Genomic DNA, 10,965 nt, shown 5'->3' on the forward strand with positions numbered 1-10,965 from the left:
ACGTAGAATTTTGGGATTTATTTTACTATTATTCCAAGGCGAAAACTTTATTGATATGTGATATGCTAAAGGATCTTCGTAATTTCAGTATAAAACATTGCAAAGACCCCGCTCAATTTGACAGTGCTCAGGATTAGCGCATAGTGCAAATTTAAATAGCTCATGTGTTGGGTGAAAATTGTCAACAGCCTATCGTGATGATTCTAGTCGAATCGGGGTGAAATTAGCATGACAACACACGTATACGTAACATCCAACAAGAATACTGCTAGGCTATAAAATACTTAAATGATGCTGCGCACCAACAGTTTACGACAGTGAGGACATTTTAGAGGGTGAACTAGATATTCCAATACATATCTATGATCAATTGCAAGGACTACTCGTCACATGTACAGAATATTTTGCAATATAAAAATGACTTACCAAAGCTGCAAAAGAGGTTGATAAAATATTGTAATGGTACGTAACCAACTGTGACAAAACTAATGTATTTGCATTAAAAAGTATTATGGAAGTAATGGACATACATACAGCTGAATTGGAACGTGGAAAATATACCCATATTTACAGATTTAGTGTGCATAATAATGATGACACAGATTCAATATGTATATATGCTAAGATCAAGAACTTAAAATTTCAGTGACTCAGAGAATGTTGACAATTGTTATTACACTTGTGCTTACCGAAATTACAAAATATCTGGCTTACCACAAATGAAAGAAACCGTTCCTGGATAGGTTAGGGAAGAGTTTAACGGTTAACCTGTATGTTGGTTTAAATCAGAAATGCATTCATTCAGGTCTGATAAATATCATCCAGGACTGGACTGAGAAATACAAAACAGAATAGTGTAATTTGATAAAGAAAAGTGTGATCAAAAGGAATTTAAAACGAAATGTATACAGCTTGTTTATATAACGTTAAGACAAATAATTAACGTTAACACAAATAACAATAAAACTACTTTGCATATGAATATACTATTATGTGATGTGCAACATCACAATTAAAACAAAATGGTTTCACGAGAGATTTAGATAATGAGCATATACACTACATATAGTCCTGTGCGTTGGATTTGTCCTTTTACAGACAATAAATCCATAGGTTACTTATATCTTAATTGGAATTTGAATTTTGGCCCAAAGTCCTTGAATAAACGTATGCTTCTACAATGTTACTTATTCTAACTAACCTAGCGAACTACCAGTCTTTGTATAGCATACATTCCCTACATTTTTCTAACGTATTGGTTGTAACTTCAAATTTAAAATGGTATAAAAACACAGTTTTTTGTGTTTATTATAAATTCCGATGACTGTTATTGTCTCTTTGACTAAAGATGTTATGTATATCTGTATTTTTTGTAAGCCCACGTATATGATTTTATTTAAGTTTCGCTACTTTTACATTTGGCGGTAAATTGTAGAAAGCACCTATAGTTGGTGGCGTACTTGCATCGGGTATGTTCTAAGATGTGAAAGGACGCAAAATTTCTTAGGATCTGTAAATATATCCTTAAATACTTCTTATCAGTACATGCCAGATTGGTCAGGTGCTATCTTAGAAGAATTAAGTAAATTCTTACTGGATGAGTTAGATCAGATGAATAGGTAGTTGCAAACATTAGAATGACTAGTAGGATCTGTCACTCTGGGGTATCTTATGGAAGGTGTTCGTAATATAATGTGTATATAAAGGGAGGACTGAGCAATAATGTTTTATTTTGGAGCTATTGATATTGCTTTTGTTCCTATTGTAATATTAAGTCTGCAGACGTGTTGTGTGCTGTACTTGGACATTATTTGAGAGGAAAAAACATTTGTTTGGACTGTTCTGTGGAAATAGAATATGCTCATCGTTTGAACTATACTATTATTCTGGAACTAATTATTCAAAGGAAGTTCTAGACAACGCCATTCTGTCATCGTCACAATTCTTGGCGGACAAGTACATATCTAGTTCTGAAGTTAATACGGAACTTTTCATTCATTTGGACTTGAATATAACTCTTTCAGGATTATTTTGGATTCCCTTCATAATACTGTAAGTTACTCTCTCATTTTGACCTTATAACATTGCTAATTAAAATATTTGTTAACTTTTACAAAATTTGTTGGTTTTGTTTATTTATGTAACTCAATTTACGACCATAGAGTCCTAACATAATATGGGGTCTCGTCTAGGATACAAATTTCAGAATATTTCAGAGGGATTGGATTCCTGTTATTAAAATTAAAATTTATTTTAATTTAGAATTTTACTGGTCCCTGATCTCTTGATTTTACACATTGAAACCAACAAGCTTTCATAATGACATCTAAAGTGGGGAACTATTATAATCCTACCTAGGAATGGTTAGAATACAAGAACAAGAGTAATTACTCCGACTTGGCATACACTATGATCGTTTGGAGACAAAATCATCTTTATTAAAAAAAGAAATACTTTTGTCCATTATTTCGTAGAAACGATGATTTTTATATGATTTTCTTTGGGTTTGATCCGTAAGTTTCCATCTGGTTCCAACAAGCAAGTTATATAATTAAATTAAAATACAAGAATGACATTCAGTTAAGAAGCTTGAGCTTCACACGCAAAAAGAAGAAAGAGAGAGACAATTTAAAACGAAGAAAAAGAAATTAAAATTAAAATGCAAGTTCAGAAAGAAGAAAGAGACAAATTTAAATAGCTGAAGATGAAATTCATACAAAAGAAAGAGAAAGAGAAAAGATGATACTGCAGGTGCAAGTACATTTAAAAGAATGAGACAAATTCAAAGAGAAGGAAAAGGGATGCAAATGTAATTATAATTAAAACAGTTAGAACTGGCAAGCATAAAGCACCCCTCTCAAGAAAGGTTTGCTTCTGATGTTATAAAAAATATTAGATTAGTACCTCCTTTTAAAGAATACGATATAGATCGCAATGTTTCTCATTTTCAAAAACTAGCCGAGAATGACTTAAAATGTCCTTTAAGATCACTGGATTTTGTTATAACAAAGTGTATACTCCGGTAAAAGCTCGTGAACATTAGACTTCACTGTCAGTAGACGCAAGTGATGATTATGGTTTGGCAAGGAATATATCATGAAGGATTGTTGACTGGTACATGAGGCAAATCGACAGAGGTTTCGAAAGTGCCTAAAAGAACTTATCCAAACTCTCAAATTGCTAAGGAAATGAACAACTATTTTACAGGCGGTGTGCATCTAAATTATATTGATAAGATTATTACAAAGTAAGAGTCGACTCATATTAGTCAATGAATGCAACAACTGAATCCATAGTGACGTTGAATATGCCTTGCTTTGGCTCATTATCCAAATCTCTCGTGAAACCATGTTGTTTCAATTGTGATGTTGCACATCACATGATTGTATAGTCATATGCAAAGTTGTTTTCTTTTTATTTGTCTTAACGTTATATAAACAATCTGTACACATTTCGTTTTAAATAACTTTTGATCACGCCTTTCTTTATCTAATTACACTATTCTGTTTTGTATTTCGCAGTCCTGGATGATATTTATCAGACCTGAATGAATGCATTTCTGATTTAAACCAACATACAGGTAAACCGTTTAACTCCTCCTTAACGTATCCAGGAACGGTTGATGAACAAAGTATATATATGTTAGAAAACTTTGCTTGTACTTTGAAATTATAAGAGAAGTCGGCCTCCAAGAAAGGTGTTCTTATTCAGGGAGTAGCGTGCGGTTTTAATCAAATTCCAATCCATAATTGTAATATAACATTAAACCTAGTTTCAAGACCAGTGACTATTGCCACTGTGATTCTTTGTCCATCGGCAATGACTTAGCTGGAAATAAGGTTGTGATAAATCGACTTAGTAACCGACAAGCCTTGTTTGGATCACAAATGTATCACAAGACCTTTCGTCATTTGTATCGGCCGAACATTAAGAGTGATGTTTCTAAATATTGTAGATCTTGCCACTCTTGTCAAATGATAGGAATGCCAAGCCAAAAGATGCATAAAGCTGATTTACAACCAATTAATGCATTTAGCGAACCTTTTAGTAGAATAGTGGAAGACTCTGTAGGTCCCTTACCCAAGACTAATTCAATCAACCAATACGTGTTCACCATAATTTATGCGTCGGCAAGGTATCCAGAAGTATTTACCTCACGGAATATTAAGACTAAAACTATTAGCAAAGCCTTAATTAAGTTTTATATGAATTAGGTATCCAACAATTTAAGTTCTCTGCATATCGCACTGAAAGTCACGGAGTGTTGGTAAAATTTCATCAGACTTTAAAAACAAGAAACATAATAAGGTTATGTTGCTTTGATACCGGAAGAGGTCGGGTAAAAGATTTTCACTTACTGATGTTTGCTTTTACGGAGTCGGTTCAAGAGTTCCTGTGCTTTTTGGTCCTTTTAAACTTGTTTCCGGGTATACTGAACGTTGACCATTGAAGTTGTTGAAACTAAACCTCTTTTAGCAGAATAAACAGAATTTACTTTGTTTGATTATGTCTCTGATTTTAAATACAAACTTGTTAAATAGCAAGAAATAACCTTCATTCTACCCAAGTTCAAATGTATTTAAAGCTCTAACAAAACTACAAAGGAAAGTACTTTTCAACATGGTGATGAAGCTCTGATTCTCTTGTCCATACCTAAAGGTCCTCTTCAGGATATGTATTATAATCTGAATATAGTTAAAAAGAAGGTAGAAGGATTAAATTATATCATCGACCGTAATAAGAGGCGGAAACAGAAACAGCTGTGCCACATAAATATTTTAAAGTCGTAGTTTGATCGAGATAGCTCTGTAAATCGTTCCGTTAATTTAGTGGCACCTGTCCCACGCCGTGAAAATGAAAATGATGACGTAAAGTTACATCTACAATCACAGGAAAAGAATGACTTAAGACAGCTAATACATTAATATGAGCACTTGTTACGAGATGTGCCAAATAGAAGAAACAAAATCTTCAACAATGTTGAATTGTATATTCTAAGCCTGTACAACAGTACCTTTACAGAACGAATCCTCTAAAGCAGGAATGCTTAAAAACAAGAAATTGAATATTTGTTGGAGGATGATTTTGTTGAAACAAGCAAATGTGACTAGAGATTGCTATGTATTCTTTTGCCGAAATCAGATCGAACGTTCCGTAAATGCAGTGACTAAATTGTTTTTTTTTTGTTGTTGTTAAGCTTTACAAAACTTGTTGGTTTTCTTTCTTTCCGTTACTTAATTTATTACCATTGAGTCGTAGCAGATGAAATATATTTATGTCATTCAAACTTTGATTATCCATGCACCAATAGCTTGATATAACATGAACGTTGTACCGCATTATACATCAAGCAAACCTTCGCAGCAGTTCCGTATTCAGTGGACTCTTTAATTTCATTCTCCTTTCTTGCTTTTATTTTGTTTCATTATATTGTGTGGGGGGGATCTTTAACAACGCCAGTTATTCGAAATATTCCAATAACATGTCCATCTTTATTTAGTTTTCAATGCATATGCTTCTTTGGTAAAGTTTCGATCGACATCAGTAATATATATTATAACTCCTTTCATCCTGTTGTTCTAATTTCTTGACCAATTCATGTTATGCAGTTTGGTATGCATTGTGTGTTCGGTTTTCTCCATGATACTATGTTATGTATGGCAGGGCAGGACATTATTACAGGTACTGAGGTTCTCACGCTGTCTGGCTTTTAAACCATCCAGACTCTACTGTTGAAATCACAGTGCAATGGTAACGTAAATACGATGCTTATTTATTGATGGTTTAAAGGGAGACAAACCGTATACCAAACTCGTGCGCAAATAATCCTGATATTGGATAGATAACACAGTGATGTGCACGGAATTAAATATCTGATATAAATAAAACAGTTCATAACTTGAATGAATTATAATTTAAACGACAAAATGAATTGATATTGAACACAAATTAAACGCAAAACAGAAACAAACATTAATGACTCAAACTGATTTCATTTAAATAATGATACAATGATTAACATAAACAATGACGACATTTCTCTCAGATAGAGATAAATTACACGTTTTCACTGAAAATAGTGATAAATGAATGCAAAATTTGGGACATTTATCTTTCGGCGTCTAATTCAAAACCACAACGTACTTTCAGCACCAACGCTCTATCGGATGGTCAAGGAGCCACCACGAGCCACCACGAATGGTCCGCCCCTCCCGTTCTGCCTAATGATCCGGAGAGCATCTTTTTCCCTGCACACCTGATAGTCCCAAAGCCTTGGTCCCTCACCACATGACAACCATTATCTTCCTCCGGGCCAAAGTTACCGACAGCAGCACACTAGGAATATACCAACCCAAATAACCACCACGACTAAAACAACATCTTCAGTCCGGTGCAAACACGAAGATACAGCATAGCTCAATCACTCTGTCATTCCTTCACTCATTTCAGTCCTTCACCCGTTTTCACAGCTCTGCAGCTGGAGACATCGCGTCATAAAGAGGACCGCTCAATGACAAGTCATTCCGTAATGTAATATTTAACTCTACGATGAGATTATATGTACACTGGCTATGTGTAATGCACGGGTTCATCGCGCAAGGTATATCGGTTTTCCCATTGTAGGAACGTTGTGCATGCAGCATAGGTGATCCGATCTCACTACATCGAAATAATGTATAATACAGATAAAGCACCCTCAGGTAACGCTGCACACAGCAGCGAGACCCGAGTACATGGTATTTATGTAAATATATGCAAACAATAAATGTACACAATTCCATGACACATAGTTGAGATGGGCATGCCACGCCATCAGGATGCCAGAAAGGTGTTTACAAGAAGATATTCAATCGCGAACTGAATGAGAGAAAGCAATATCTGTGTGCTCAGAATGAACGCTTTAAAGATTCTCTCACGCCATACATAAAAAGCTTCAATATTGACACCAAGCATTGGGAAGATCTAACATAGGATCGATCGAACCTGGCGGAGTCTCCTCCATACCGGAACTACATATAAGAGAACTACAGAGACAGTGTAGAAGTGTGACCAAAATAAAAAATTAGCTTGCAATTCTCTGAGAAAGTTATTTTTGACAGACTTTAACGTGTATATCAACTTCAATTCTGCAATATGTTGTTGTTGTAAATGTTTATTTGTATAAGTTACATCATGACCGGACATGCTTGATCAGTCGCATTTATTGGATACTGCGATAAAAGGTAAACTGGTGCTATGGGCCAGTAATTAATCAGCCGATTATTATTACAATAGTGGAATCGATTTATAATAGCCCAAGAGTATATTGGAGGGATAGATCAGAGACTCGAAAACTTGCTGATGCAGCAGGAGTCACACGTTCTGTTGCTGCAGATTGGTTGGCAAATTCTACTACCACAACCTAAAATAATTCAGTACGTACATTTTGAAGTCAGCGCTCCCAATGAGTTTCATCAGGCAGATATTTTGTTTTCACCACATGATAATATTAAAACTGGTTGACTTCAATCATACACATACAAATATGCTTTAACTGTTGCTGACGTTGCAAGTAGATACAAAGAAGCAGAGGCGTTATCAACAAAGACAGCAGCTGAGGTTGCATCTGCGTTTGAACGAATTTATCAACTGGGACATGGGCCACATGGCGGCCTCTGATGAAACAGCTGCTACAAGTTGATCCTGGCAAAGGATTTATTGGTGCGGTCATCCGACGAGGAGACACCGCAATTCATTGCTTTTAGGCAATAGTTAAACGATTTAATCGAACACTTGCTAAGAGATTGTTTGGATATCAGCATGCGTAGGAAATATCTCTTAACAACATTCAATCGGATAAGAGATCTCGTGAATGGGTTGCAAGACTACCAAGTGGGATAGCCACGCTAAACAACAAAATTACTCATGGAATTTATATGCAACCTATCAATGCAATCACAACAAAGCACATACCAGTACACCGACATGACTCTTTCTCAAAACAACCATTACTAGATATTGTGACTGTCAGATGTTTATATGAACCTGACAAACTTGAAGGTGGTAACAAAAGATTTACTGACCCAGTCTGGGGTGTAACCATACATACAATTTCCAGCATGGTAAGATCCACGGACAGACCTGCAATCTACAAACTAGATTCAACTGCTCCTCAACGTGGATTTGTACGTGAACAATTACAAGTAATTCCTAAAGATATACAATTACCGCTTTTGTGAACTGGCTCCAGGGCGCCAGCGCCCATACGTCGGTTTAACTCAAGACAGGTCAGTATTACATTTTCCCGTGTGTGACCGAGATCGCTATTAATTATATCCACATAAAACTGTCTTGGATTATTATTCGAATACTGTCCCAATAGTAATGTGTTACAGCAAGAACAGTGATTATTCTGTCGCTGTTTCAGTGTTATGATAAATTCAGCATCGAGATCAAAGTCACGCTTTTTATTTTTTGTCGCATCTCTGATAGCTGGCTATTTTTTCTTATTACATCGTCGTTGATTGCCTGTGTTTTATTATTATTTACTGAGCAGTCTATGATAACCCTCCGCAGCCGACATATTCTTCTGACTCACGAGACAGCGAGATACACTAAATATGACCATTCAATAACATCATCAATAATCAAAAATTTGTTTTGGAAATAGTTACACCTTGCAACGAATGAATCGTAATAACATACCCTAGCGTCCATTGAGATTCATCCGTCGATAACAGCACTAACAGAAACATAAACAATATTATTTAACACAAGATTTTGTTGTTCCACCCTTGACTCCGTCAGGCGCCCTGAAATTTCAATATAAGTATTTTGCCGTCGCTTCTCTGCACGATAATATAATGGTACAGGTAGATCTGAAATTATTTTTTGATGCAACATAAATAATTGCTGCTGAAGTGAATCACGAACAATCTTACGACTTGCTGCTATCAAATCAGCAGGGGTCTATAAATTCCAAATATCATTTATATGTGTTTACGGAATTATCTCACGCATTATTTCACAGTGAATCTTGTCTGGCTGTAGTCTGATTAATTTCTTAAACTCTCTTAATTCTGGATCAAGCGCTGGGTAATCATCATTTATTTCCTCATAATAATCTACGAATGTTTTCAGCCATTCATGCGGCGATTCACCATGATCGCCATATATTATTATTACAGCAGTGTTACGAGTTAATAACCAAACAAGAAATATTTTAACACATCTTGCGACACTGTGCATATTTCATCCCAAATAATGATCTTAAGAATGTAATTTTCGCACATTGGTTCAGGAGTCTAATCATCTCTATTCCGTCTAAAGAAGCTGTGATAAATATGAGATTTAACTCCTCACTCTTTCATGTATATGTCGACTCTATGTGTAGTGGTCAAAACAACCATATCAAAAATCCGAAATAAATCAATTGCACGCGTTGTTTTACCAAAACCAACGCACCCGTAAGGATCAACGGTTTTATGTTTGGCCACGGGATAATATACCGATGGTGCTGATGACAATGGTGACATTGGACTAATTTTTTGTAATATGTTTCCTTAGATTGAACGTCAACAGATTCCAAATAACTATCGTTTCTCGCTTTATTCTCCATTCGCCCCCTGATGCATCGGTGCCAATCTTTAACAAATCCGCGTGTTATATATTTATGTGTCAACTCTGACTGCGGTATCATGAAATCTGTTTATCATCCATAATAAATTTATAGTAATATCCGCTAACATCGAAGATCATAAGTGAGTAAACTGTGGTGATTCACCATCAATGTAGCTCACAATTGTACCTAATTTAGTTTCGTCTGATTAGTAAGCATTATTTCGACTTATAAATGTGCCTTTCTGTGTTATATCAGCAATTATAAAATCTAGTTCGGCATAGTCGATAATTAATCTTGTGCAATGACGTTTATGATCACATAAGCCACCTGGAGTAACTTTACCAATTATGTTTCTGCCGAGATCTTTTGCAGCTTTATTTTCGCGTTCAATTTGATCGGGATTAAGCTCAAAGATTTCGTCGAGAACAGATATTTCAACGACAGACAGCCAAACATTTTTCTGTGGACGATACGATATTATTGCTTCGCTTACAACCAATGATGCCAAATTTAAGAACCAATCATACATCATAGTAGCACTGTTGGAACCCAACCGCGTTCGCTAAAATGACGACCAAACCAAACTTAAACAATCAGATAAGATTTTCCGTAAACTAAAATGATTCAATATGCAAATCCAGTAAAATCAAAATTCTTATAAATGTCCATTTATCACAAATCTGGTCATTTCGTGTGTTGGATGTTCAAATCGCTTATAATATTCGGCACACTCCCTCATTCCAACAAAACGTCCAGGATAACATGCAACCATTTGAACGTAGATAATATCTCAACAATCGTATTTAGTATTCCACAACCCACCGTGTCCGTATTCTCAGCAGCTCAGCTGCACATCAACAAGAAATTCCGATCTTGTCGGTCTCCATGACACTTTCTCTTGAGCAAAAGTGAGCAGGAACTGACAGAATGGTAAAACAATTACCAAGTAATTGTTCAACATCATCGGTATATTTCAACGCAAGATTTTTCATTTCCGAGTGCAGCGATTCAGATCGATAAATATCTCCATTAGGTCGTACAAACTGATCATAATTTTCACATTCTGAACTTCTAAACAACCAAACGGATACAGGGTCACAATTGCGAATTGTATTTATAAAATCAAAAATATCACCGTTATGAATCTAACAGTTATATCTCATGAAAATATTGTTACATCCATCGAACACGTGTGCGGGTTACGATCAACGATCTCTATTGAAGTTCGCTTTATTTATATTTTGAGTCGTACAAAATCTCGCCGGTCAATGATCGGCAATTTTAATTTCTTTTGCAGCACATCAACGTCATTGATCGTAGTTCCATGTTCATTTACACGTTCAGCCCACTCACTTATTTCTTTA

The sequence above is a fragment of the Sinohyriopsis cumingii genome, chromosome 17 (assembly GCF_028554795.1).
Source record: "Sinohyriopsis cumingii isolate HCF-2022 chromosome 17, ASM2855479v2, whole genome shotgun sequence".
Lineage (NCBI taxonomy): Eukaryota > Metazoa > Mollusca > Bivalvia > Unionida > Unionidae > Sinohyriopsis > Sinohyriopsis cumingii.